Genomic DNA, 24,530 nt, shown 5'->3' with positions numbered 1-24,530 from the left:
TATGGCATGTCTCATATTGTGAAAATCCAAAACTCACTAAAAATTATAATCTTAATTTAGATTTCAACCTAGCAGACTTCTTTCAATCCTCTGCCTCATTTGCTGGTACTCTCTACACAACCCTATCACCTATATGAGGACTTAGATAGAAAGCTCTCTTTGGCAGCCAAGAGATAGAGTACCCTTCTCACAGGAATTATTGCAGGTTATGGTACACCATAGCAATTCAGTGATCTGATACGTTAAGGGAGGAAGGTTTATGCTACGGTTCGTGGGAATAATAAAAACAACAGATTCTAACATCTTCATTTTAGCGCATCCCTATCACTTAACCTATAGAGAACTCCAGAATGGTAAGATCAACCACTCCTTCAAACAAATGTATAAGTCTCAAATATTGTCCTAGGTCCTTTCATCTCACCACCTTAGTCTTCAGCTGGGCATTCTGTCCACATTGCTCCATTTTCTATACCTTGATATAAGTATCCTATTGCGTACTAGGCAACTGATTGGCCCTCATGTCAGATGACACCCTGCTGTAGCTTTGTGATGTAATGGCACCACTTGACCAATCGCCCTGGGTGACGATTACACCGGAGGACCAGACATCAGCAATTACAAACTAGGTAACTATCTGTGAATATGACTGCACAGCAAGTAGGAGGTGTAAGGGGGAAGTACAGTGCGCCATTGAAAGTATTGGGCTCCTATTTAAAGAGGGCTAGAGTTAGAAGAAGCAACTGATTGGCCCTCATGTCAGATGACATTCTGCTGTAGCTTTGTGATGTAATGGCACCACTTGACCAATCGCCTTGGGTGACGATTACACCGGAGGACCAGACGTCACCAATTACACACCAGGTAATTATCTGGGAATATGACTGCACAGCAAGTAGGAGTTGTAGGGGGAAGTACAGTGCGCCATTGAAAGTAGTGGGCTCCTATTCAAAGAGGACTAGAGTTAGAAGAACACTGTTCTAAATAGCAGTCCATCTGGAGTATCAGAGTCCCACTCACAGAGAGCAGGGAAACAGGTTAAATAGCTTCCCTCCATCTGAATGTAAGTCATTTGCTCTAACTTAAGACAGCTCATTCCAGCCTGAAGGATGGTAATTAACTCACAGGACATATTGCCTGCACAAGTATCTAAAGAAGATTTTCTCAGACACTTAGGCAGACAAAGTCTTTGATAAACTATCATGGTGGCCATTGCGTCATCCATATTGCTACCGTCTTAGAATATTATATTTATGCGGAAGACCCCACTAAAAGGCACTGAGAGCTATCAGATGCTATGAACTTTTTATTAATGGCAAAATGATTAATTGAGATTTTGACTTACCATATATATTGATCGAGGCATGGAGAAGGCTGAGGAATGAGCTTTCTTTTTTTTTCCGTCTCAGCAAGCAGGGAAATATTCCTCTGCAACACTGCCTCTGCTGGCCATTCAGTATAATCTGCAGATGGAAAAGTCCACTGTTAGTCTTTTTTTAGAACTTGAATATTTCAAAACCAAATGCAACACTACCAAAACATGATTTTTATAAAGGGTCAATTAGCACTATGGCATGTCTCATATTGTGAAAATCCAAAACTCACTAAAAATTATAATCTTAATTTAGATTTCAACCTAGCAGACTTCTTTCAATCCTCTGCCTCATTTGCTGGTACTCTCTACACAACCCTATCACCTATATGAGGACTTAGATAGAAAGCTCTCTTTGGCAGCCAAGAGATAGAGTACCCTTCTCACAGGAATTATTGCAGGTTATGGTACACCATAGCAATTCAGTGATCTGATACGTTAAGGGAGGAAGGTTTATGCTACGGTTCGTGGGAATAATAAAAACAACAGATTCTAACATCTTCATTTTAGTGCATCCCTATCACTTAACCTATAGAGAACTCCAGAATGGTAAGATCAACCACTCCTTCAAACAAATGTATAAGTCTCAAATATTGTCCTAGGTCCTTTCATCTCACCACCTTAGTCTTCAGCTGGGCATTCTGTCCACATTGCTCCATTTTCTATACCTTGATATAAGTATCCTATTGCGTACTAGGCAACTGATTGGCCCTCATGTCAGATGACACCCTGCTGTAGCTTTGTGATGTAATGGCACCACTTGACCAATCGCCCTGGGTGACGATTACACCGGAGGACCAGACATCAGCAATTACAAACTAGGTAACTATCTGTGAATATGACTGCACAGCAAGTAGGAGGTGTAAGGGGGAAGTACAGTGCGCCATTGAAAGTATTGGGCTCCTATTTAAAGAGGGCTAGAGTTAGAAGAAGCAACTGATTGGCCCTCATGTCAGATGACATTCTGCTGTAGCTTTGTGATGTAATGGCACCACTTGACCAATCGCCTTGGGTGACGATTACACCGGAGGACCAGACGTCACCAATTACACACCAGGTAATTATCTGGGAATATGACTGCACAGCAAGTAGGAGTTGTAGGGGGAAGTACAGTGCGCCATTGAAAGTAGTGGGCTCCTATTCAAAGAGGACTAGAGTTAGAAGAACACTGTTCTAAATAGCAGTCCATCTGGAGTATCAGAGTCCCACTCACAGAGAGCAGGGAAACAGGTTAAATAGCTTCCCTCCATCTGAATGTAAGTCATTTGCTCTAACTTAAGACAGCTCATTCCAGCCTGAAGGATGGTAATTAACTCACAGGACATATTGCCTGCACAAGTATCTAAAGAAGATTTTCTCAGACACTTAGGCAGACAAAGTCTTTGATAAACTATCATGATGGCCATTGCATCATCCATATTGCTACCGTCTTGGAAGATTATATTTATGCGGAAGACCCCACTAAAAGGCACTGAGAGCTATCAGATGCTATGAACTTTTTATTAATGGCAAAATGATTAATTGAGATTTTGACTTACCATATATATTGATCGAGGCATGGAGAAGGCTGAGGAATGAGCTTTCTTTTTTTTTCCGTCTCAGCAAGCAGAGAAATATTCCTCTGCAACACTGCCTCTGCTGGCCATTCAGTATAATCTGCAGATGGAAAAGTCCACTGTTAGTCTTTTTTTAGAACTTGAATATTTCAAAACCAAATGCAACACTACCAAAAGATGATTTTTATAAAGGGTCAATTAGCACTATGGCATGTCTCATATTGTGAAAATCCAAAACTCACTAAAAATTATAATCTTAATTTAGATTTCAACCTAGCAGACTTCTTTCAATCCTCTGCCTCATTTGCTGGTACTCTCTACACAACCCTATCACCTATATGAGGACTTAGATAGAAAGCTCTCTTTGGCAGCCAAGAGATAGAGTACCCTTCTCACAGGAAATATTTCAGGTTATGGTACACCATAGCAATTCAGTGATCTGATACGTTAAGGGAGGAAGGTTTATGCTACGGTTCGTGGGAATAATAAAAACAACAGATTCTAACATCTTCATTTTAGCGCATCCCTATCACTTAACCTATAGAGAACTCCAGAATGGTAAGATCAACCACTCCTTCAAACAAATGTATAAGTCTCAAATATTGTCCTAGGTCCTTTCATCTCACCACCTTAGTCTTCAGCTGGGCATTCTGTCCACATTGCTCCATTTTCTATACCTTGATATAAGTATCCTATTGCCTACTAGGCAACTGATTGGCCCTCATGTCAGATGACACCCTGCTGTAGCTTTGTGATGTAATGGCACCACTTGACCAATCGCCCTGGGTGACGATTACACCGGAGGACCAGACATCAGCAATTACAAACTAGGTAACTATCTGTGAATATGACTGCACAGCAAGTAGGAGGTGTAAGGGGGAAGTACAGTGCGCCATTGAAAGTATTGGGCTCCTATTTAAAGAGTGCTAGAGTTAGAAGAAGAAACTGATTGGCCCTCATGTCAGATGACATTCTGCTGTAGCTTTGTGATGTAATGGCACCACTTGACCAATCGCCTTGGGTGACGATTACACCGGAGGACCAGACGTCACCAATTACACACCAGGTAATTATCTGGGAATATGACTGCACAGCAAGTAGGAGTTGTAGGGGGAAGTACAGTGCGCCATTGAAAGTAGTGGGCTCCTATTCAAAGAGGACTAGAGTTAGAAGAACACTGTTCTAAATAGCAGTCCATCTGGAGTATCAGAGTCCCACTCACAGAGAGCAGGGAAACAGGTTAAATAGCTTCCCTCCATCTGAATGTAAGTCATTTGCTCTAACTTAAGACAGCTCATTCCAGCCTGAAGGATGGTAATTAACTCACAGGACATATTGCCTGCACAAGTATCTAAAGAAGATTTTCTCAGACACTTAGGCAGACAAAGTCTTTGATAAACTATCATGGTGGCCATTGCGTCATCCATATTGCTACCGTCTTAGAATATTATATTTATGCGGAAGACCCCACTAAAAGGCACTGAGAGCTATCAGATGCTATGAACTTTTTATTAATGGCAAAATGATTAATTGAGATTTTGACTTACCATATATATTGATCGAGGCATGGAGAAGGCTGAGGAATGAGCTTTCTTTTTTTTTCCGTCTCAGCAAGCAGGGAAATATTCCTCTGCAACACTGCCTCTGCTGGCCATTCAGTATAATCTGCAGATGGAAAAGTCCACTGTTAGTCTTTTTTTAGAACTTGAATATTTCAAAACCAAATGCAACACTACCAAAAGATGATTTTTATAAAGGGTCAATTAGCACTATGGCATGTCTCATATTGTGAAAATCCAAAACTCACTAAAAATTATAATCTTAATTTAGATTTCAACCTAGCAGACTTCTTTCAATCCTCTGCCTCATTTGCTGGTACTCTCTACACAACCCTATCACCTATATGAGGACTTAGATAGAAAGCTCTCTTTGGCAGCCAAGAGATAGAGTACCCTTCTCACAGGAATTATTGCAGGTTATGGTACACCATAGCAATTCAGTGATCTGATACGTTAAGGGAGGAAGGTTTATGCTACGGTTCGTGGGAATAATAAAAACAACAGATTCTAACATCTTCATTTTAGCGCATCCCTATCACTTAACCTATAGAGAACTCCAGAATGGTAAGATCAACCACTCCTTCAAACAAATGTATAAGTCTCAAATATTGTCCTAGGTCCTTTCATCTCACCACCTTAGTCTTCAGCTGGGCATTCTGTCCACATTGCTCCATTTTCTATACCTTGATATAAGTATCCTATTGCGTACTAGGCAACTGATTGGCCCTCATGTCAGATGACACCCTGCTGTAGCTTTGTGATGTAATGGCACCACTTGACCAATCGCCCTGGGTGACGATTACACCGGAGGACCAGACATCAGCAATTACAAACTAGGTAACTATCTGTGAATATGACTGCACAGCAAGTAGGAGGTGTAAGGGGGAAGTACAGTGCGCCATTGAAAGTATTGGGCTCCTATTTAAAGAGGGCTAGAGTTAGAAGAAGCAACTGATTGGCCCTCATGTCAGATGACATTCTGCTGTAGCTTTGTGATGTAATGGCACCACTTGACCAATCGCCTTGGGTGACGATTACACCGGAGGACCAGACGTCACCAATTACACACCAGGTAATTATCTGGGAATATGACTGCACAGCAAGTAGGAGTTGTAGGGGGAAGTACAGTGCGCCATTGAAAGTAGTGGGCTCCTATTCAAAGAGGACTAGAGTTAGAAGAACACTGTTCTAAATAGCAGTCCATCTGGAGTATCAGAGTCCCACTCACAGAGAGCAGGGAAACAGGTTAAATAGCTTCCCTCCATCTGAATGTAAGTCATTTGCTCTAACTTAAGACAGCTCATTCCAGCCTGAAGGATGGTAATTAACTCACAGGACATATTGCCTGCACAAGTATCTAAAGAAGATTTTCTCAGACACTTAGGCAGACAAAGTCTTTGATAAACTATCATGGTGGCCATTGCGTCATCCATATTGCTACCGTCTTAGAATATTATATTTATGCGGAAGACCCCACTAAAAGGCACTGAGAGCTATCAGATGCTATGAACTTTTTATTAATGGCAAAATGATTAATTGAGATTTTGACTTACCATATATATTGATCGAGGCATGGAGAAGGCTGAGGAATGAGCTTTCTTTTTTTTTCCGTCTCAGCAAGCAGGGAAATATTCCTCTGCAACACTGCCTCTGCTGGCCATTCAGTATAATCTGCAGATGGAAAAGTCCACTGTTAGTCTTTTTTTAGAACTTGAATATTTCAAAACCAAATGCAACACTACCAAAACATGATTTTTATAAAGGGTCAATTAGCACTATGGCATGTCTCATATTGTGAAAATCCAAAACTCACTAAAAATTATAATCTTAATTTAGATTTCAACCTAGCAGACTTCTTTCAATCCTCTGCCTCATTTGCTGGTACTCTCTACACAACCCTATCACCTATATGAGGACTTAGATAGAAAGCTCTCTTTGGCAGCCAAGAGATAGAGTACCCTTCTCACAGGAATTATTGCAGGTTATGGTACACCATAGCAATTCAGTGATCTGATACGTTAAGGGAGGAAGGTTTATGCTACGGTTCGTGGGAATAATAAAAACAACAGATTCTAACATCTTCATTTTAGCGCATCCCTATCACTTAACCTATAGAGAACTCCAGAATGGTAAGATCAACCACTCCTTCAAACAAATGTATAAGTCTCAAATATTGTCCTAGGTCCTTTCATCTCACCACCTTAGTCTTCAGCTGGGCATTCTGTCCACATTGCTCCATTTTCTATACCTTGATATAAGTATCCTATTGCGTACTAGGCAACTGATTGGCCCTCATGTCAGATGACACCCTGCTGTAGCTTTGTGATGTAATGGCACCACTTGACCAATCGCCCTGGGTGACGATTACACCGGAGGACCAGACATCAGCAATTACAAACTAGGTAACTATCTGTGAATATGACTGCACAGCAAGTAGGAGGTGTAAGGGGGAAGTACAGTGCGCCATTGAAAGTATTGGGCTCCTATTTAAAGAGGGCTAGAGTTAGAAGAAGCAACTGATTGGCCCTCATGTCAGATGACATTCTGCTGTAGCTTTGTGATGTAATGGCACCACTTGACCAATCGCCTTGGGTGACGATTACACCGGAGGACCAGACGTCACCAATTACACACCAGGTAATTATCTGGGAATATGACTGCACAGCAAGTAGGAGTTGTAGGGGGAAGTACAGTGCGCCATTGAAAGTAGTGGGCTCCTATTCAAAGAGGACTAGAGTTAGAAGAACACTGTTCTAAATAGCAGTCCATCTGGAGTATCAGAGTCCCACTCACAGAGAGCAGGGAAACAGGTTAAATAGCTTCCCTCCATCTGAATGTAAGTCATTTGCTCTAACTTAAGACAGCTCATTCCAGCCTGAAGGATGGTAATTAACTCACAGGACATATTGCCTGCACAAGTATCTAAAGAAGATTTTCTCAGACACTTAGGCAGACAAAGTCTTTGATAAACTATCATGGTGGCCATTGCGTCATCCATATTGCTACCGTCTTAGAATATTATATTTATGCGGAAGACCCCACTAAAAGGCACTGAGAGCTATCAGATGCTATGAACTTTTTATTAATGGCAAAATGATTAATTGAGATTTTGACTTACCATATATATTGATCGAGGCATGGAGAAGGCTGAGGAATGAGCTTTCTTTTTTTTTCCGTCTCAGCAAGCAGGGAAATATTCCTCTGCAACACTGCCTCTGCTGGCCATTCAGTATAATCTGCAGATGGAAAAGTCCACTGTTAGTCTTTTTTTAGAACTTGAATATTTCAAAACCAAATGCAACACTACCAAAACATGATTTTTATAAAGGGTCAATTAGCACTATGGCATGTCTCATATTGTGAAAATCCAAAACTCACTAAAAATTATAATCTTAATTTAGATTTCAACCTAGCAGACTTCTTTCAATCCTCTGCCTCATTTGCTGGTACTCTCTACACAACCCTATCACCTATATGAGGACTTAGATAGAAAGCTCTCTTTGGCAGCCAAGAGATAGAGTACCCTTCTCACAGGAATTATTGCAGGTTATGGTACACCATAGCAATTCAGTGATCTGATACGTTAAGGGAGGAAGGTTTATGCTACGGTTCGTGGGAATAATAAAAACAACAGATTCTAACATCTTCATTTTAGCGCATCCCTATCACTTAACCTATAGAGAACTCCAGAATGGTAAGATCAACCACTCCTTCAAACAAATGTATAAGTCTCAAATATTGTCCTAGGTCCTTTCATCTCACCACCTTAGTCTTCAGCTGGGCATTCTGTCCACATTGCTCCATTTTCTATACCTTGATATAAGTATCCTATTGCGTACTAGGCAACTGATTGGCCCTCATGTCAGATGACACCCTGCTGTAGCTTTGTGATGTAATGGCACCACTTGACCAATCGCCCTGGGTGACGATTACACCGGAGGACCAGACATCAGCAATTACAAACTAGGTAACTATCTGTGAATATGACTGCACAGCAAGTAGGAGGTGTAAGGGGGAAGTACAGTGCGCCATTGAAAGTATTGGGCTCCTATTTAAAGAGGGCTAGAGTTAGAAGAAGCAACTGATTGGCCCTCATGTCAGATGACATTCTGCTGTAGCTTTGTGATGTAATGGCACCACTTGACCAATCGCCTTGGGTGACGATTACACCGGAGGACCAGACGTCACCAATTACACACCAGGTAATTATCTGGGAATATGACTGCACAGCAAGTAGGAGTTGTAGGGGGAAGTACAGTGCGCCATTGAAAGTAGTGGGCTCCTATTCAAAGAGGACTAGAGTTAGAAGAACACTGTTCTAAATAGCAGTCCATCTGGAGTATCAGAGTCCCACTCACAGAGAGCAGGGAAACAGGTTAAATAGCTTCCCTCCATCTGAATGTAAGTCATTTGCTCTAACTTAAGACAGCTCATTCCAGCCTGAAGGATGGTAATTAACTCACAGGACATATTGCCTGCACAAGTATCTAAAGAAGATTTTCTCAGACACTTAGGCAGACAAAGTCTTTGATAAACTATCATGGTGGCCATTGCGTCATCCATATTGCTACCGTCTTAGAATATTATATTTATGCGGAAGACCCCACTAAAAGGCACTGAGAGCTATCAGATGCTATGAACTTTTTATTAATGGCAAAATGATTAATTGAGATTTTGACTTACCATATATATTGATCGAGGCATGGAGAAGGCTGAGGAATGAGCTTTCTTTTTTTTTCCGTCTCAGCAAGCAGGGAAATATTCCTCTGCAACACTGCCTCTGCTGGCCATTCAGTATAATCTGCAGATGGAAAAGTCCACTGTTAGTCTTTTTTTAGAACTTGAATATTTCAAAACCAAATGCAACACTACCAAAACATGATTTTTATAAAGGGTCAATTAGCACTATGGCATGTCTCATATTGTGAAAATCCAAAACTCACTAAAAATTATAATCTTAATTTAGATTTCAACCTAGCAGACTTCTTTCAATCCTCTGCCTCATTTGCTGGTACTCTCTACACAACCCTATCACCTATATGAGGACTTAGATAGAAAGCTCTCTTTGGCAGCCAAGAGATAGAGTACCCTTCTCACAGGAATTATTGCAGGTTATGGTACACCATAGCAATTCAGTGATCTGATACGTTAAGGGAGGAAGGTTTATGCTACGGTTCGTGGGAATAATAAAAACAACAGATTCTAACATCTTCATTTTAGCGCATCCCTATCACTTAACCTATAGAGAACTCCAGAATGGTAAGATCAACCACTCCTTCAAACAAATGTATAAGTCTCAAATATTGTCCTAGGTCCTTTCATCTCACCACCTTAGTCTTCAGCTGGGCATTCTGTCCACATTGCTCCATTTTCTATACCTTGATATAAGTATCCTATTGCGTACTAGGCAACTGATTGGCCCTCATGTCAGATGACACCCTGCTGTAGCTTTGTGATGTAATGGCACCACTTGACCAATCGCCCTGGGTGACGATTACACCGGAGGACCAGACATCAGCAATTACAAACTAGGTAACTATCTGTGAATATGACTGCACAGCAAGTAGGAGGTGTAAGGGGGAAGTACAGTGCGCCATTGAAAGTATTGGGCTCCTATTTAAAGAGGGCTAGAGTTAGAAGAAGCAACTGATTGGCCCTCATGTCAGATGACATTCTGCTGTAGCTTTGTGATGTAATGGCACCACTTGACCAATCGCCTTGGGTGACGATTACACCGGAGGACCAGACGTCACCAATTACACACCAGGTAATTATCTGGGAATATGACTGCACAGCAAGTAGGAGTTGTAGGGGGAAGTACAGTGCGCCATTGAAAGTAGTGGGCTCCTATTCAAAGAGGACTAGAGTTAGAAGAACACTGTTCTAAATAGCAGTCCATCTGGAGTATCAGAGTCCCACTCACAGAGAGCAGGGAAACAGGTTAAATAGCTTCCCTCCATCTGAATGTAAGTCATTTGCTCTAACTTAAGACAGCTCATTCCAGCCTGAAGGATGGTAATTAACTCACAGGACATATTGCCTGCACAAGTATCTAAAGAAGATTTTCTCAGACACTTAGGCAGACAAAGTCTTTGATAAACTATCATGGTGGCCATTGCGTCATCCATATTGCTACCGTCTTAGAATATTATATTTATGCGGAAGACCCCACTAAAAGGCACTGAGAGCTATCAGATGCTATGAACTTTTTATTAATGGCAAAATGATTAATTGAGATTTTGACTTACCATATATATTGATCGAGGCATGGAGAAGGCTGAGGAATGAGCTTTCTTTTTTTTTCCGTCTCAGCAAGCAGGGAAATATTCCTCTGCAACACTGCCTCTGCTGGCCATTCAGTATAATCTGCAGATGGAAAAGTCCACTGTTAGTCTTTTTTTAGAACTTGAATATTTCAAAACCAAATGCAACACTACCAAAACATGATTTTTATAAAGGGTCAATTAGCACTATGGCATGTCTCATATTGTGAAAATCCAAAACTCACTAAAAATTATAATCTTAATTTAGATTTCAACCTAGCAGACTTCTTTCAATCCTCTGCCTCATTTGCTGGTACTCTCTACACAACCCTATCACCTATATGAGGACTTAGATAGAAAGCTCTCTTTGGCAGCCAAGAGATAGAGTACCCTTCTCACAGGAAATATTTCAGGTTATGGTACACCATAGCAATTCAGTGATCTGATACGTTAAGGGAGGAAGGTTTATGCTACGGTTCGTGGGAATAATAAAAACAACAGATTCTAACATCTTCATTTTAGCGCATCCCTATCACTTAACCTATAGAGAACTCCAGAATGGTAAGATCAACCACTCCTTCAAACAAATGTATAAGTCTCAAATATTGTCCTAGGTCCTTTCATCTCACCACCTTAGTCTTCAGCTGGGCATTCTGTCCACATTGCTCCATTTTCTATACCTTGATATAAGTATCCTATTGCGTACTAGGCAACTGATTGGCCCTCATGTCAGATGACACCCTGCTGTAGCTTTGTGATGTAATGGCACCACTTGACCAATCGCCCTGGGTGACGATTACACCGGAGGACCAGACATCAGCAATTACAAACTAGGTAACTATCTGTGAATATGACTGCACAGCAAGTAGGAGGTGTAAGGGGGAAGTACAGTGCGCCATTGAAAGTATTGGGCTCCTATTTAAAGAGGGCTAGAGTTAGAAGAAGCAACTGATTGGCCCTCATGTCAGATGACATTCTGCTGTAGCTTTGTGATGTAATGGCACCACTTGACCAATCGCCTTGGGTGACGATTACACCGGAGGACCAGGCGTCACCAATTACACACCAGGTAATTATCTGGGAATATGACTGCACAGCAAGTAGGAGTTGTAGGGGGAAGTACAGTGCGCCATTGAAAGTAGTGGGCTCCTATTCAAAGAGGACTAGAGTTAGAAGAACACTGTTCTAAATAGCAGTCCATCTGGAGTATCAGAGTCCCACTCACAGAGAGCAGGGAAACAGGTTAAATAGCTTCCCTCCATCTGAATGTAAGTCATTTGCTCTAACTTAAGACAGCTCATTCCAGCCTGAAGGATGGTAATTAACTCACAGGACATATTGCCTGCACAAGTATCTAAAGAAGATTTTCTCAGACACTTAGGCAGACAAAGTCTTTGATAAACTATCATGGTGGCCATTGCGTCATCCATATTGCTACCGTCTTAGAATATTATATTTATGCGGAAGACCCCACTAAAAGGCACTGAGAGCTATCAGATGCTATGAACTTTTTATTAATGGCAAAATGATTAATTGAGATTTTGACTTACCATATATATTGATCGAGGCATGGAGAAGGCTGAGGAATGAGCTTTCTTTTTTTTTCCGTCTCAGCAAGCAGGGAAATATTCCTCTGCAACACTGCCTCTGCTGGCCATTCAGTATAATCTGCAGATGGAAAAGTCCACTGTTAGTCTTTTTTTAGAACTTGAATATTTCAAAACCAAATGCAACACTACCAAAAGATGATTTTTATAAAGGGTCAATTAGCACTATGGCATGTCTCATATTGTGAAAATCCAAAACTCACTAAAAATTATAATCTTAATTTAGATTTCAACCTAGCAGACTTCTTTCAATCCTCTGCCTCATTTGCTGGTACTCTCTACACAACCCTATCACCTATATGAGGACTTAGATAGAAAGCTCTCTTTGGCAGCCAAGAGATAGAGTACCCTTCTCACAGGAATTATTGCAGGTTATGGTACACCATAGCAATTCAGTGATCTGATACGTTAAGGGAGGAAGGTTTATGCTACGGTTCGTGGGAATAATAAAAACAACAGATTCTAACATCTTCATTTTAGCGCATCCCTATCACTTAACCTATAGAGAACTCCAGAATGGTAAGATCAACCACTCCTTCAAACAAATGTATAAGTCTCAAATATTGTCCTAGGTCCTTTCATCTCACCACCTTAGTCTTCAGCTGGGCATTCTGTCCACATTGCTCCATTTTCTATACCTTGATATAAGTATCCTATTGCGTACTAGGCAACTGATTGGCCCTCATGTCAGATGACACCCTGCTGTAGCTTTGTGATGTAATGGCACCACTTGACCAATCGCCCTGGGTGACGATTACACCGGAGGACCAGACATCAGCAATTACAAACTAGGTAACTATCTGTGAATATGACTGCACAGCAAGTAGGAGGTGTAAGGGGGAAGTACAGTGCGCCATTGAAAGTATTGGGCTCCTATTTAAAGAGGGCTAGAGTTAGAAGAAGCAACTGATTGGCCCTCATGTCAGATGACATTCTGCTGTAGCTTTGTGATGTAATGGCACCACTTGACCAATCGCCTTGGGTGACGATTACACCGGAGGACCAGACGTCACCAATTACACACCAGGTAATTATCTGGGAATATGACTGCACAGCAAGTAGGAGTTGTAGGGGGAAGTACAGTGCGCCATTGAAAGTAGTGGGCTCCTATTCAAAGAGGACTAGAGTTAGAAGAACACTGTTCTAAATAGCAGTCCATCTGGAGTATCAGAGTCCCACTCACAGAGAGCAGGGAAACAGGTTAAATAGCTTCCCTCCATCTGAATGTAAGTCATTTGCTCTAACTTAAGACAGCTCATTCCAGCCTGAAGGATGGTAATTAACTCACAGGACATATTGCCTGCACAAGTATCTAAAGAAGATTTTCTCAGACACTTAGGCAGACAAAGTCTTTGATAAACTATCATGGTGGCCATTGCGTCATCCATATTGCTACCGTCTTAGAATATTATATTTATGCGGAAGACCCCACTAAAAGGCACTGAGAGCTATCAGATGCTATGAACTTTTTATTAATGGCAAAATGATTAATTGAGATTTTGACTTACCATATATATTGATCGAGGCATGGAGAAGGCTGAGGAATGAGCTTTCTTTTTTTTTCCGTCTCAGCAAGCAGGGAAATATTCCTCTGCAACACTGCCTCTGCTGGCCATTCAGTATAATCTGCAGATGGAAAAGTCCACTGTTAGTCTTTTTTTAGAACTTGAATATTTCAAAACCAAATGCAACACTACCAAAACATGATTTTTATAAAGGGTCAATTAGCACTATGGCATGTCTCATATTGTGAAAATCCAAAACTCACTAAAAATTATAATCTTAATTTAGATTTCAACCTAGCAGACTTCTTTCAATCCTCTGCCTCATTTGCTGGTACTCTCTACACAACCCTATCACCTATATGAGGACTTAGATAGAAAGCTCTCTTTGGCAGCCAAGAGATAGAGTACCCTTCTCACAGGAATTATTGCAGGTTATGGTACACCATAGCAATTCAGTGATCTGATACGTTAAGGGAGGAAGGTTTATGCTACGGTTCGTGGGAATAATAAAAACAACAGATTCTAACATCTTCATTTTAGCGCATCCCTATCACTTAACCTATAGAGAACTCCAGAATGGTAAGATCAACCACTCCTTCAAACAAATGTATAAGTCTCAAATATTGTCCTAGGTCCTTTCATCTCACCACCTTAGTCTTCAGCTGGGCATTCTGTCCACATTGCTCCATTTTCTATACCTTGATATAAGTATCCTATTGCGTACTAGGCAACTGATTGGCCCTCATGTCAGATGACACCCTGCTGTAGCTTTGTGATGTAATGGCACCACTTGACCAATCGCCCTGGGTGACGATTACACCGGAGGACCAGACATCAGCAATTACAAACTAGGTAACTATCTGTGAATATGACTGCACAGCAAGTAGGAGGTGTAAGGGGGAAGTACAGTGCGCCATTGAAAGTATTGGGCTCCTATTTAAAGAGGGCTAGAGTTAGAAGAAGCAACTGATTGGCCCTCATGTCAGATGACATTCTGCTGTAGCTTTGTGATGTAATGGCACCACTTGACCAATCGCCTTGGGTGACGATTACACCGGAGGACCAGACGTCACCAATTACACACCAGGTAATTATCTGGGAATATGACTGCACAGCAAGTAGGAGTTGTAGGGGGAAGTACAGTGCGCCATTGAAAGTAGTGGGCTCCTATTCAAAGAGGACTAGAGTTAGAAGAACACTGTTCTAAATAGCAGTCCATCTGGAGTATCAGAGTCCCACTCACAGAGAGCAGGGAAACAGGTTAAATAGCTTCCCTCCATCTGAATGTAAGTCATTTGCTCTAACTTAAGACAGCTCATTCCAGCCTGAAGGATGGTAATTAACTCACAGGACATATTGCCTGCACAAGTATCTAAAGAAGATTTTCTCAGACACTTAGGCAGACAAAGTCTTTGATAAACTATCATGGTGGCCATTGCGTCATCCATATTGCTACCGTCTTAGAATATTATATTTATGCGGAAGACCCCACTAAAAGGCACTGAGAGCTATCAGATGCTATGAACTTTTTATTAATGGCAAAATGATTAATTGAGATTTTGACTTACCATATATATTGATCGAGGCATGGAGAAGGCTGAGGAATGAGCTTTCTTTTTTTTTCCGTCTCAGCAAGCAGGGAAATATTCCTCTGCAACACTGCCTCTGCTGGCCATTCAGTATAATCTGCAGATGGAAAAGTCCACTGTTAGTCTTTTTTTAGAACTTGAATATTTCAAAACCAAATGCAACACTACCAAAAGATGATTTTTATAAAGGGTCAATTAGCACTATGGCATGTCTCATATTGTGAAAATCCAAAACTCACTAAAAATTATAATCTTAATTTAGATTTCAACCTAGCAGACTTCTTTCAATCCTCTGCCTCATTTGCTGGTACTCTCTACACAACCCTATCACCTATATGAGGACTTAGATAGAAAGCTCTCTTTGGCAGCCAAGAGATAGAGTACCCTTCTCACAGGAAATATTTCAGGTTATGGTACACCATAGCAATTCAGTGATCTGATACGTTAAGGGAGGAAGGTTTATGCTACGGTTCGTGGGAATAATAAAAACAACAGATTCTAACATCTTCATTTTAGCGCATCCCTATCACTTAACCTATAGAGAACTCCAGAATGGTAAGATCAACCACTCCTTCAAACAAATGTATAAGTCTCAAATATTGTCCTAGGTCCTTTCATCTCACCACCTTAGTCTTCAGCTGGGCATTCTGTCCACATTGCTCCATTTTCTATACCTTGATATAAGTATCCTATTGCCTACTAGGCAACTGATTGGCCCTCATGTCAGATGACACCCTGCTGTAGCTTTGTGATGTAATGGCACCACTTGACCAATCGCCCTGGGTGACGATTACACCGGAGGACCAGACATCAGCAATTACAAACTAGGTAACTATCTGTGAATATGACTGCACAGCAAGTAGGAGGTGTAAGGGGGAAGTACAGTGCGCCATTGAAAGTATTGGGCTCCTATTTAAAGAGGGCTAGAGTTAGAAGAAGCAACTGATTGGCCCTCATGTCAGATGACATTCTGCTGTAGCTTTGTGATGTAATGGCACCACTTGACCAATCGCCTTGGGTGACGATTACACCGGAGGACCAGACGTCACCAATTACACACCAGGTAATTATCTGGGAATATGACTGCACAGCAAGTAGGAGTTGTAGGGGGAAGTACAGTGCGCCATTGAAAGTAGTGGGCTCCTATTCAAAGAGGACTAGAGTTAGAAGAACACTGTTCTAAATAGCAGTCCATCTGGAGTATCAGAGTCCCACTCACAGAGAGCAGGGAAACAGGTTAAATAGCTTCCCTCCATCTGAATGGAAGTCATTTGCTCTAACTTAAGACAGCTCATTCCAGCCTGAAGGATGGTAATTAACTCACAGGACATATTGCCTGCACAAGTATCTAAAGAAGATTTTCTCAGACACTTAGGCAGACAAAGTCTTTGATAAACTATCATGGTGGCCATTGCGTCATCCATATTGCTACCGTCTTAGAATATTATATTTATGCGGAAGACCCCACTAAAAGGCACTGAGAGCTATCAGATGCTATGAACTTTTTATTAATGGCAAAATGATTAATTGAGATTTTGACTTACCATATATATTGATCGAGGCATGGAGAAGGCTGAGGAATGAGCTTTCTTTTTTTTTCCGTCTCAGCAAGCAGGGAAATATTCCTCTGCAACACTGCCTCTGCTGGCCATTCAGTATAATCTGCAGATGGAAAAGTCCACTGTTAGTCTTTTTTTAGAACTTGAATATTTCAAAACCAAATGCAACACTACCAAAACATGATTTTTATAAAGGGTCAATTAGCACTATGGCATGTCTCATATTGTGAAAATCCAAAACTCACTAAAAATTATAATCTTAATTTAGATTTCAACCTAGCAGACTTCTTTCAATCCTCTGCCTCATTTGCTGGTACTCTCTACACAACCCTATCACCTATATGAGGACTTAGATAGAAAGCTCTCTTTGGCAGCCAAGAGATAGAGTACCCTTCTCACAGGAATTATTGCAGGTTATGGTACACCATAGCAATTCAGTGATCTGATACGTTAAGGGAGGAAGGTTTATGCTACGGTTCGTGGGAATAATAAAAACAACAGATTCTAACATCTTCATTTTAGCGCATCCCTATCACTTAACCTATAGAGAACTCCAGAATGGTAAGATCAACCACTCCTTCAAACAAATGTATAAGTCTCAAATATTGTCCTAGGTCCTTTCATCTCACCACCTTAGTCTTCAGCTGGGCATTCTGTCCACATTGCTCCATTTTCTATACCTTGATATAAGTATCCTATTGCGTACTAGGCAACTGATTGGCCCTCATGTCAGATGACACCCTGCTGTAGCTTTGTGATGTAATGGCACCACTTGACCAATCGCCCTGGGTGACGATTACACCGGAGGACCAGACATCAGCAATTACAAACTAGGTAACTATCTGTGAATATGACTGCACAGCAAGTAGGAGGTGTAAGGGGGAAGTACAGTGCGCCATTGAAAGTATTGGGCTCCTATTTAAAGAGGGCTAGAGTTAGAAGAAGCAACTGATTGGCCCTCATGTCAGATGACATTCTGCTGTAGCTTTGTGATGTAATGGCACCACTTGACCAATCGCCTTGGGTGACGATTACACCGGAGGACCAGACGTCACCAATTACACACCAGGTAATTATCTGGGAATATGACTGCACAGCAAGTAGGAGTTGTAGGGGGAAGTACAGTGCGCCATTGAAAGTAGTGGGCTCCTATTCAAAGAGGACTAGAGTTAGAAGAACACTGTTCTAAATAGCAGTCCATCTGGAGTATCAGAGTCCCACTCACAGAGAGCAGGGAAACAGGTTAAATAGCTTCCCTCCATCTGAATGTAAGTCATTTGCTCTAACTTAAGACAGCTCATTCCAGCCTGAAGGATGGTAATTAACTCACAGGACATATTGCCTGCACAAGTATCTAAAGAAGATTTTCTCAGACACTTAGGCAGACAAAGTCTTTGATAAACTATCATGGTGGCCATTGCGTCATCCATATTGCTACCGTCTTAGAATATTATATTTATGCGGAAGACCCCACTAAAAGGCACTGAGAGCTATCAGATGCTATGAACTTTTTATTAATGGCAAAATGATTAATTGAGATTTTGACTTACCATATATATTGATCGAGGCATGGAGAAGGCTGAGGAATGAGCTTTCTTTTTTTTTCCGTCTCAGCAAGCAGGGAAATATTCCTCTGCAACACTGCCTCTGCTGGCCATTCAGTATAATCTGCAGATGGAAAAGTCCACTGTTAGTCTTTTTTTAGAACTTGAATATTTCAAAACCAAATGCAACACTACCAAAACATGATTTTTATAAAGGGTCAATTAGCACTATGGCATGTCTCATATTGTGAAAATCCAAAACTCACTAAAAATTATAATCTTAATTTAGATTTCAACCTAGCAGACTTCTTTCAATCCTCTGCCTCATTTGCTGGTACTCTCTACACAACCCTATCACCTATATGAGGACTTAGATAGAAAGCTCTCTTTGGCAGCCAAGAGATAGAGTACCCTTCTCACAGGAATTATTGCAGGTTATGGTACACCATAGCAATTCAGTGATCTGATACGTTAAGGGAGGAAGGTTTATGCTACGGTTCGTGGGAATAATAAAAACAACAGATTCTAACATCTTCATTTTAGCGCATCCCTATCACTTAACCTATAGAGAACTCCAGAATGGTAAGATCAACCACTCCTTCAAACAAATGTATAAGTCTCAAATATTGTCCTAGGTCCTTTCATCTCACCACCTTAGTCTTCAGCTGGGCATTCTGTCCACATTGCTCCATTTTCTATACCTTGATATAAGTATCCTATTGCGTACTAGGCAACTGATTGGCCCTCATGTCAGATGACACCCTGCTGTAGCTTTGTGATGTAATGGCACCACTTGACCAATCGCCCTGGGTGACGATTACACCGGAGGACCAGACATCAGCAATTACAAACTAGGTAACTATCTGTGAATATGACTGCACAGCAAGTAGGAGGTGTAAGGGGGAAGTACAGTGCGCCATTGAAAGTATTGGGCTCCTATTTAAAGAGGGCTAGAGTTAGAAGAAGCAACTGATTGGCCCTCATGTCAGATGACATTCTGCTGTAGCTTTGTGATGTAATGGCACCACTTGACCAATCGCCTTGGGTGACGATTACACCGGAGGACCAGACGTCACCAATTACACACCAGGTAATTATCTGGGAATATGACTCTGGGAATATGACTGCACAGCAAGTAGGAGGTGTTGTGGGAAAGTACTCTGCGCCATGGAAAGCATTGGGCTCCTATTCAAAGAGGGCTAGAGTTAGAAGAACACAGTTTCTAAATAGCAGTCCATCTGGAGTATCAGAGTCCCACTCACAGAGAGCAGGGAAACAGGTTAAATAGCTTCCCTCCATCTGAATGTAAGTCATTTGCTCTAACCTAAGACAGCTCATTCCAGCCTGAAGGATGGTAATTAACTCAAGGGACATATTGCCTGCACAAGTATCTAAAGAAGATTTTCTCAGACACTTGGACAGACAAAGTCTTTGATAAACTATCAGGATGGCCATTGCGTCATCCATATTGCTACCGTCTTAGAAGATTATATTTATGCGGAAGACCCCACTAAAAGGCACTGAGAGCTATCAGATGCTATGAACTTTTTATTAATGGCAAAATGATTAATTGAGATTTTGACTTACCATATATATTGATCGAGGCATGGAGAAGGCTGAGGAATGAGCTTTCTTTTTTTTTTTCATCTCAGCAAGCAGAGAAATATTCCTCTGCAACACTGCCTCTGCTGGCCATTCAGTATAATCTGCAGATGGAAAAGTCCACTGTTAGTCTTTTTTTAGAACTTGAATATTTCCAAACCAAATGCAACACTTCCAAAAAATGATTTTTATAAAGGGTCAATTAGCACTATGGCATGTCTCATATTGTGAAAATCCAAAACTCACTAAAAATTATAATCTTAATTTAGATTTCAACCTAGCAGACTTCTTTCAATCCTCTGCCTCATTTGCTGGTACTCTCTACACAACCCTATCACCTATATGAGGACTTAGATAGAAAGCTCTCTTTGGCAGCCAAGAGATAGAGTACCCTTCTCACAGGAATTATTTCAGGTTATGGTACACCATAGCAATTCAGTGATCTGATACGTTAAGGGAGGAAGGTTTATGCTACGGTTTGTGGGAATAATAAAAACAACAGATTCTAACATCTTCATTTTAGTGCATCCCTATCACTTAACCTATAGAGAACTCCAGAATGGTAAGATCAACCACTCCTTCAAACAAATGTATAAGTCTCAAATATTGTCCTAGGTCCTTTCATCTCACCACCTTAGTCTTCAGCTGGGCATCCTGTCCACATTGCTCCATTTTCTATACCATGATATAAGTATCCTATTGCGTACTAGGCAACTGATTGGCCCTCATGTCAGATGACACCCTGCTGTAGCTTTGTGATGTAATGGCACCACTTGACCAATCACCCTGGGTGACGATTACACCGGAGGACCAGACATCAGCAATTACAAACTAGGTAACTATCTGTGAATATGACTGCACAGCAAGTAAGAGGAGTAAGGGGGAAGTACAGTGCGCCATTGAAAGTATTGGGCTCCTATTTAAAGAGGGCTAGAGTTAGAAGAAGCAACTGATTGGCCCTCATGTCAGATGGCATTCTGCTGTAGCTTTGTGATGTAATGGCACCACTTGACCAATCGCCCTGGGTGACGATTACACCGGAGGACCAGACGTCACCAATTACACACCAGGTAATTATCTGGGAATATGACTGCACAGCAAGTAGGAGGTGTTGTGGGAAAGTACTCTGCGCCATGGAAAGCATTGGGCTCCTATTCAAAGAGGGCTAGAGTTAGAAGAACACAGTTTCTAAATAGCAGTCCATCTGGAGTATCAGAGTCCCACTCACAGAGAGCAGGGAAACAGGTTAAATAGCTTCCCTCCATCTGAATGTAAGTCATTTGCTCTAACCTAAGACAGCTCATTCCAGCCTGAAGGATGGTAATTAACTCAAGGGACATATTGCCTGCACAAGTATCTAAAGAAGATTTTCTCAGACACTTGGACAGACAAAGTCTTTGATAAACTATCAGGATGGCCATTGCGTCATCCATATTGCTACCGTCTTAGAAGATTATATTTATGCGGAAGACCCCACTAAAAGGCACTGAGAGCTATCAGATGCTATGAACTTTTTATTAATGGCAAAATGATTAATTGAGATTTTGACTTACCATATATATTGATCGAGGCATGGAGAAGGCTGAGGAATGAGCTTTCTTTTTTTTTTTCATCTCAGCAAGCAGAGAAATATTCCTCTGCAACACTGCCTCTGCTGGCCATTCAGTATAATCTGCAGATGGAAAAGTCCACTGTTAGTCTTTTTTTAGAACTTGAATATTTCCAAACCAAATGCAACACTTCCAAAAAATGATTTTTATAAAGGGTCAATTAGCACTATGGCATGTCTCATATTGTGAAAATCCAAAACTCACTAAAAATTATAATCTTAATTTAGATTTCAACCTAGCAGACTTCTTTCAATCCTCTGCCTCATTTGCTGGTACTCTCTACACAACCCTATCACCTATATGAGGACTTAGATAGAAAGCTCTCTTTGGCAGCCAAGAGATAGAGTACCCTTCTCACAGGAATTATTTCAGGTTATGGTACACCATAGCAATTCAGTGATCTGATACGTTAAGGGAGGAAGGTTTATGCTACGGTTTGTGGGAATAATAAAAACAACAGATTCTAACATCTTCATTTTAGTGCATCCCTATCACTTAACCTATAGAGAACTCCAGAATGGTAAGATCAACCACTCCTTCAAACAAATGTATAAGTCTCAAATATTGTCCTAGGTCCTTTCATCTCACCACCTTAGTCTTCAGCTGGGCATCCTGTCCACATTGCTCCATTTTCTATACCATGATATAAGTATCCTATTGCGTACTAGGCAACTGATTGGCCCTCATGTCAGATGACACCCTGCTGTAGCTTTGTGATGTAATGGCACCACTTGACCAATCACCCTGGGTGACGATTACACCGGAGGACCAGACATCAGCAATTACAAACTAGGTAACTATCTGTGAATATGACTGCACAGCAAGTAAGAGGAGTAAGGGGGAAGTACAGTGCGCCATTGAAAGTATTGGGCTCCTATTTAAAGAGGGCTAGAGTTAGAAGAAGCAACTGATTGGCCCTCATGTCAGATGGCATTCTGCTGTAGCTTTGTGATGTAATGGCACCACTTGACCAATCGCCCTGGGTGACGATTACACCGGAGGACCAGACGTCACCAATTACACACCAGGTAATTATCTGGGAATATGACTGCACAGCAAGTAGGAGGTGTTGTGGGAAAGTACTCTGCGCCATGGAAAGCATTGGGCTCCTATTCAAAGAGGGCTAGAGTTAGAAGAACACAGTTTCTAAATAGCAGTCCATCTGGAGTATCAGAGTCCCACTCACAGAGAGCAGGGAAACAGGTTAAATAGCTTCCCTCCATCTGAATGTAAGTCATTTGCTCTAACCTAAGACAGGTCATTCCAGCCTGAAGGATGGTAATTAACTCAAGGGACATATTGCCTGCACAAGTATCTAAAGAAGATTTTCTCAGACACTTGGACAGACAAAGTCTTTGATAAACTATCAGGATGGCCATTGCGTCATCCATATTGCTACCGTCTTAGAAGATTATATTTATGCGGAAGACCCCACTAAAAGGCACTGAGAGCTATCAGATGCTATGAACTTTTTATTAATGGCAAAATGATTAATTGAGATTTTGACTTACCATATATATTGATCGAGGCATGGAGAAGGCTGAGGAATGAGCTTTCTTTGTTTTTTTTTTCATCTCAGCAAGCAGAGAAATATTCCTCTGCAACACTGCCTCTGCTGGCCATTCAGTATAATCTGCAGATGGAAAAGTCCACTGTTAGTCTTTTTTTAGAACTTGAATATTTCCAAACCAAATGCAACACTTCCAAAAAATGATTTTTATAAAGGGTCAATTAGCACTATGGCATGTCTCATATTGTGAAAATCCAAAACTCACTAAAAATTATAATCTTAATTTAGATTTCAACCTAGCAGACTTCTTTCAATCCTCTGCCTCATTTGCTGGTACTCTCTACACAACCCTATCACCTATATGAGGACTTAGATAGAAAGCTCTCTTTGGCAGCCAAGAGATAGAGTACCCTTCTCACAGGAATTATTTCAGGTTATGGTACACCATAGCAATTCAGTGATCTGATACGTTAAGGGAGGAAGGTTTATGCTACGGTTTGTGGGAATAATAAAAACAACAGATTCTAACATCTTCATTTTAGTGCATCCCTATCACTTAACCTATAGAGAACTCCAGAATGGTAAGATCAACCACTCCTTCAAACAAATGTATAAGTCTCAAATATTGTCCTAGGTCCTTTCATCTCACCACCTTAGTCTTCAGCTGGGCATCCTGTCCACATTGCTCCATTTTCTATACCATGATATAAGTATCCTATTGCGTACTAGGCAACTGATTGGCCCTCATGTCAGATGACACCCTGCTGTAGCTTTGTGATGTAATGGCACCACTTGACCAATCACCCTGGGTGACGATTACACCGGAGGACCAGACATCAGCAATTACAAACTAGGTAACTATCTGTGAATATGACTGCACAGCAAGTAAGAGGAGTAAGGGGGAAGTACAGTGCGCCATTGAAAGTATTGGGCTCCTATTTAAAGAGGGCTAGAGTTAGAAGAAGCAACTGATTGGCCCTCATGTCAGATGGCATTCTGCTGTAGCTTTGTGATGTAATGGCACCACTTGACCAATCGCCCTGGGTTACGATTACACCGGAGGACCAGACGTCACCAATTACACACCAGGTAATTATCTGGGAATATGACTGCACAGCAAGTAGGAGGTGTTGTGGGAAAGTACTCTGCGCCATGGAAAGCATTGGGCTCCTATTCAAAGAGGGCTAGAGTTAGAAGAACACAGTTTCTAAATAGCAGTCCATCTGGAGTATCAGAGTCCCACTCACAGAGAGCAGG

General features: G+C 41.2%; 1 long non-coding RNA gene across 1 annotated transcript; it reads right to left on the bottom strand.

The window, feature by feature from the left end:
* Positions 1 to 4,472: 4,472 nt before the first annotated feature.
* Positions 4,473 to 17,111, bottom strand: LOC147664066 (uncharacterized). The gene is made up of 9 exons (XR_015305202.1): positions 16,993 to 17,111; positions 15,428 to 15,545; positions 13,863 to 13,980; positions 12,298 to 12,415; positions 10,733 to 10,850; positions 9,168 to 9,285; positions 7,603 to 7,720; positions 6,038 to 6,155; positions 4,473 to 4,590 (listed from the first exon to the last, which is right to left on the bottom strand). It is a non-coding gene; the product is annotated as an uncharacterized LOC147664066 (long non-coding RNA).
* Positions 17,112 to 24,530: the final 7,419 nt, after the last annotated feature.

This window comes from Lissotriton vulgaris, unplaced genomic scaffold (assembly GCF_964263255.1).
Source record: "Lissotriton vulgaris unplaced genomic scaffold, aLisVul1.2 SCAFFOLD_281, whole genome shotgun sequence".
Lineage (NCBI taxonomy): Eukaryota > Metazoa > Chordata > Amphibia > Caudata > Salamandridae > Lissotriton > Lissotriton vulgaris.
The sequence above is the reverse complement of the archived record's forward strand: the minus strand, read 5'-3'. Positions and strand labels throughout refer to the sequence as shown.